The 5687-nt window shown below is 42.9% G+C and overlaps 1 protein-coding gene and 1 non-coding gene across 2 annotated transcripts in view; both read left to right on the plus strand.

The window, feature by feature from the left end:
* The window catches only part of LOC102197761 (ribosyldihydronicotinamide dehydrogenase [quinone]-like), a gene marked incomplete at its 3' end in the record, with an annotated part of 28455 nt that overhangs the window by 17196 nt on the left and 5572 nt on the right, over nucleotides 1-5687 (plus strand). The gene's annotated exons all lie outside the window — the stretch shown is intronic.
* trnai-uau (transfer RNA isoleucine (anticodon UAU)) lies at nucleotides 978-1071 on the plus strand. The gene is made up of 2 exons: nucleotides 978-1015; nucleotides 1036-1071. It is a non-coding gene; the product is annotated as a tRNA-Ile (tRNA).

Below are 5687 nucleotides of genomic sequence, written 5' to 3' on the forward strand. Positions count from 1 at the left end.
AACAGGATACACAAAGCTGTCTCTGTAGGCTTTCAAGACTGGTGTCATTATCCAACACTGACCAAATTGACACTTGGGGCTTTGTTGTATACCAGAAATGTGAGCTGGCAATGGTACACAAAGAACGTGTGGCATTAGCATGCCGAGTGACGGCTTGATCCATCCAGCTCACTACACAATCTAGAACATGATGGTGTCGTCACCTTCATGGTTCACTTGGCACTACTTCATCGCACCTTTCCTGTACAGGTATGGTCTCTCTACCAGTAGCACCACTGCTGGAATTGTGGGGAATGTTGGTGCTTTTCATCAAGGGGAGGGAGGAGCTCAGATTACCAAGTAATTTTCAGCATGTGAGCGGAGGGGAAATGTGGCACTGTAACATATGAAGGTGTGGTCAGCCAGTACCACCATTACCTTTCAGTAGTGGTGAATCAAAGGCCAAAAATGCTCCAGATTTGAATGAGGCTCCAGTGGCACAATCGGTTAGCGTACTTATATGACAGTATTTGGCTGAGCAATGCTGAGGGTGAGAGTTGAAGCCTCACCTGGAGCAGTGGCTTCATGCTTCTCCACATTTATGATAGAAAACCTCTTGTAGGGTACTGCTACAAAGGTTGTGTTGGCTAACACCCATATATGAAATAGGAAAATATGCAATATATACCAAATAAACAGACTGTTGAATAATTCAGCCTATTTGTATGCTGAGTTATAAACAAGTATCTTGTACTTTAAGCGTTAAGATGAGGCGGGGTACACCCTTTCTTGTGGTGCTCCAATCAGTGCATGTATGATAGTATCAGAGCCAATGTTGTGGCTCTATGTCCATGGTCCTTGAATGACAAAAATACACAAACAAAAAGAGGCGGTACACACCCTAGACAGGCTGCCAGCCTATCTCAAGCCTAGTACTCATTTGTTCATTAATTTTTCTTTGATTTATTATAGGTCCATGAATGGTGTTTTATTTCAGAGCTCCAGTGGCGCAATCGGTTAGCGCGCGGTACTTATATGACAGTATTGGGCAGAGCAATGCCGAGGTTGTGAGTTCAAGCCTCACCTGGAGCATAATGTTCAAGCTAATTTTTTTTTACCTAATGCCAATAGATAAATGCTCAAGGAAAAAAAATGTGTCCTTGTTTCTTGAGAAAATAACAAATCTCATGTAGGCAAATGCTACTGACAGCACTACTGTCTGCTTTCTTCAAAAAGAGAACCGCTTGACTCACCTTGAAGAGGAGTTGAGGGGGCCATTGAAGGGAAAAGCTGGTGCCAGGTTGAAAGGGTGGTGCTCTCTTTGTGGCAGAGCTTCTTGTTCTTGTTGCAACATACGGTGGTGTTTTTGTGTAGCTTGTCAGAAAATGTAATTAAAAACTTATAGATATATCCCATAATGATATACTCGGTTACATCAATAGGAAGTCACTAAAATCAATACTGAATCGGTGTGTAACTTTGCCAAAACAATGTTGGATTGTGTCTGTGAAGGTTCTCAGTCATCCAGGTCATCGTAGTCAAAGGAGCTTGCAAAAGAAAAGCGTCTGGACTTCTTTAAGTTGCTTGAAGACGTTTCACCTCTCATCCGAGAGCCTGAAGGAAAAAAGAAGGAACACACACATGTAAAGGAAGCACTCAAAACGTGCGGCTATTCTAAATGGGCGTTCTTAAAGTCAGCAAAGAGGCACAGAAAAGAAGATCAGACACCAGCGAGGGAGGATAAGAAGGACAGACGCAACAACATTGTCATCCCCTATGTAGCCGGTGTATCAGAGAAACTCAGGAGAGTTTTCTCCAAGCATGACATCCCAGTGCATTTCAGACCCAGCAACACGCTCAGACAAAAACTGGTTCACCCGAAAGACAAAACGCCAAAACACAAACTTAACAATGAGGTATATGCTGTACAGTGCAGCGAGGAATGCCCAGACCTCTACATTGGAGAGACCAAACAGCCACTTCACAAGCGCATGGCACAAAACAGAAGAGCCACCTCCACAGGACAAGACTCAGCAGTCCATCTGCATCTTAAGGATAAAGGACACTCTTTCGAGGATGCCAATGTTCACATTTTGGACAGAGAGGACAGATGGTTTGAAAGAGGAGTGAAAGAAGCCATCTATGTCCACTGTGAGTGACCATCTTTGAACAGAGGCGGGGGTTTACGACACCAACTCTCTGCCATCTATAATCCAGTTTTGAGATCCCTTCCCAGACATCTTAACGCCCACTCACATCCTGGGCCATCTGATCTCAGGAATTCGCATGATAAGGTGGGGCCAGGTTTCACAATGAACTCACCCGAAACTCTGGCTGATTGGGACCCACGCCCAGTTTCACACCTTGGCTCAGGCGATTAGAGGATCATCAGGGGGTCCTTTTGTCCCTCTGTGGGGGGGAAACTCCCACTAGGTTTATATCTGGGACTCTCCACCATTTGACCTTAGAACTGAAGAAGCTTCTCGGATGAGAGGTGAAACGTCTTCAAGCAACTTAAAGAAGTCCAGACGCTTTTCTTTTGCAAGCTCCTTTGACAATGTTGGATTGTGTAGTTTTCTCTGTTCCCCTCCCCAACCAGGAGTGACATGTTTAGCCACATGTTCTCCTTAAATTGCTGAGTGGTGTCCAAAAAATGATGTGGGCTTTATAGATAACTGGGAAACTTTCTGGAGGAAACCTGGTCTTGTTTGGAAAGACAGCATCCATCCCACTTTGGATGGAGCAGTTCTCATTTCTAGAAATCTGGCCAAGTTGATTAAACCCCCAAAATGTGACTATCCAGAACTGGGACCAGGAAGCAGAGTTGCAGTCTTACATGCCTCTCTGCAGCTTCTCTTTTCCGGTTATCCTCCAAACCCCATCCCCTTAGAGACTGTGTCAACTCCTAAACAACAAACTAGAAATCTCTTGATGCATGCTCAATGATCCAGGTAAGTAAATCCCAAAAGGTTGATTCTGTTCATCTGAACGTAGTGTTTTCAAAGGGAGAAACATTTAGTCACTCTTCCAAGTGACTTCTTCAGTCTCAGCTGACTGCAGGTTTCCCCAGCATATAAACAGTACATTTGCACAGAGGTCAGTTTCTTGATCATTAATATGCAAATTGTCATGACGATTGATCAGTAACCACTGATAAAAGCTTACTGATCAAATCCCACTGATCAATGGCCATGAGTATCATTCACAGCGAGTTGGGGAATGGCTGCAATCACAGCATTGTAAGATGGCAAAAGATGTACCCTTAGGCCCCCTCCTCGATTCAGAGATGGTCTTTCCCTTTTCACGTAAATGGCCTCCTTGACTCCCCGCTCAAACCAGGGGCCTAAAGAAAGCTCCAACCAATCCATGAGAGAAGGACAACTGCTGCCTAAGCAAAAACCCTTAGTGATCTCGTATGTGTCAGGAGTATCAGAACAGTTGAGACACATTTCCTCTTAAACGCCGCGTCTCGGTTGCTTTTGAACCCCAAAACACGCTGCACCAAAAATTGGTCAACCCCAAGGATCGGGTCCCTCGACACAAACAGAGTAATATACTGTACGCTGTTAAGTGCAAGGAGGATTGTTAGGATTTATACATCAGAGAAACCAAACAACCTCCGGCGAAGCAGATGGCACAACACAGAAGAGCTACCTCATCAAGCCAGGACTCTGCAGTCTATTTACACCTACAGGCCAGTGGACACTCTTTCAGTGATGAGGATGTACACATCCTGGACAGGGAGGAACGCTGGTTTGAGCGCGGAGTCCAGGTTTCTCTTCAGCACTGTAGCCAGACTGACAAAAATTCAGAGCTCTGTTAAGCCAACCATTCCTTTAATGATAACTAGAAATGATTTCATGAATTTCTTTACAAACAAAACTTTAATCATCTCACAGACGTAATATTATATCCATCGAATTTCAGTGCAATTTGTATTCATTTAGTCTTTTTCTCCAATTAATCTTTCTGAGTTAACTTCAGTAATTAATTCCTCCAAACCATCAATGTGTCTTTTAGACCCCATTCCTACAAGACTGCTCCAAGAATCCTGCCATTAATTTATGCTTCAATCTTAAATATGATCAACCCATCTCTCATAATCGGCTCTATACCGCAGGCCTTCAAGCTAGCGGTAGTTAAACTATTACCTAAAAAGTAATCTCTTACTCTCTTACTTAGCTAGTTACAGGTCAATCTCCAACCTTTCTTTTATCTCAAGAATTCTTGAGATAAAAGAAGAGTTTGAAGAGTTTCAGTCAGGTTTCAGAGCTCTTCACAGCACAGAAACAGCTTTAGTGAAGGTTACAAATGATCTTCTTATGGCCTCTGACAGTGGACTCGTCTCCGTGCTTGTCCTGCTAGACCTTAGTGCAGCGTTCGATACTGTTGACCATAATATTCTATTTGGATGGATGAAATTGGGCTCCAGTAAAACTGTCAGGAACCTTTGAGTCATCTTAACCAGGATATGTTCTTCAGTGCATACATTAAATAAATATATAGGACTGCTTTCTTCCATTTGCGCAATATCAAACGGAAGGGAACACATATATTTATTAGAAAGATCCTCTCTCAGTGTGATGCTGAAAAAATAGTTCATTAATTAATACTTTTAGGCTTGCCGACTGTAATTCATTATTATCAGGATGTCCTAAAAACGCCCTGAAAAGCCTTCAGCTGATCCAAAATGCTGCAGCAAGAGCACTGACAGGGAGTAGACAGAGAGAGCATATTTCTCCTATATTGGCTTCCCTTCACTGGCTGCCTGTTAAATCCAGAACCAAATTCAAAATCTGGCTCCTTATATACAAGGTCTTCAATAATCAGGCCCCATCTTAACTCAGTGACTTTCTAGTACCATATCACCCTATTAGAGCTCTTTTCCCTGAGACTGCAGGCTGACTTGACTCTCCCAGAATATTTAAAACTGCACTGTATAAATAAAATTGAATTGAACTGAACTGAACTGAATTGAACTGAATTGAACTGATCTGAAATGGGAACCGAGGAATGGTGCTGTGGTTGCAGATACTATCTCGCTGCGAATATGCTCTTGGTCTATGGTCATGACAATTTGGATATTCATACGCACTGACTGACCTCATGGCCAGTTGCAAGTAAGTGATGGAACGTTCAGACATTGTGCAAAGGTGCGTTTCTAATGTTGGAAAAACCTCAAATCAGCCGATTCTCACCAATAAGCTCACATGGATGACTGACAAAAGGTTCCTTCCACTATAAACACACCATCCAGATGAACAGAACCAACTTTCTAGAAGAAGGTACGTTATGGTGACTTAAACCATGTACCATATCTCCTACACTGAAAGGACACTTTGACCACATGATGGCACTGTAGAAAGAGTGAAACTAAGATGACTATGACTTATAAATTAATCTTGTGTTTGAACTGGGCTGAAGGTTTAGGTTAATCTCAGAGTTATGCCCAAGTTTCTGTACAAAATGGGAAACCTGAGAGAAAATCCCGCAGTAGCAGCTGGCTGACTCATGAGGCTGATTGCTGATTGACAACATCTGTGTGAAGTAGTGCTCGAAGTGTGTATAAAAGCAGCAGGTGTGTTTTGCTTCAGTATGGGCACCTTTTTCCTCTTATTATACCAGCTAGAGAGAACGCTCATCATTTACTGTTGTTTTGAGAATGGGTAAGACTTTTTCTTCCTGGTAACTGCTGAAACTTGTTTGGT

Source organism: Pundamilia nyererei, unplaced genomic scaffold (assembly GCF_000239375.1).
Source record: "Pundamilia nyererei isolate P.nyererei 1_Seehausen unplaced genomic scaffold, PunNye1.0 scaffold00069, whole genome shotgun sequence".
NCBI lineage: Eukaryota > Metazoa > Chordata > Actinopteri > Cichliformes > Cichlidae > Pundamilia > Pundamilia nyererei.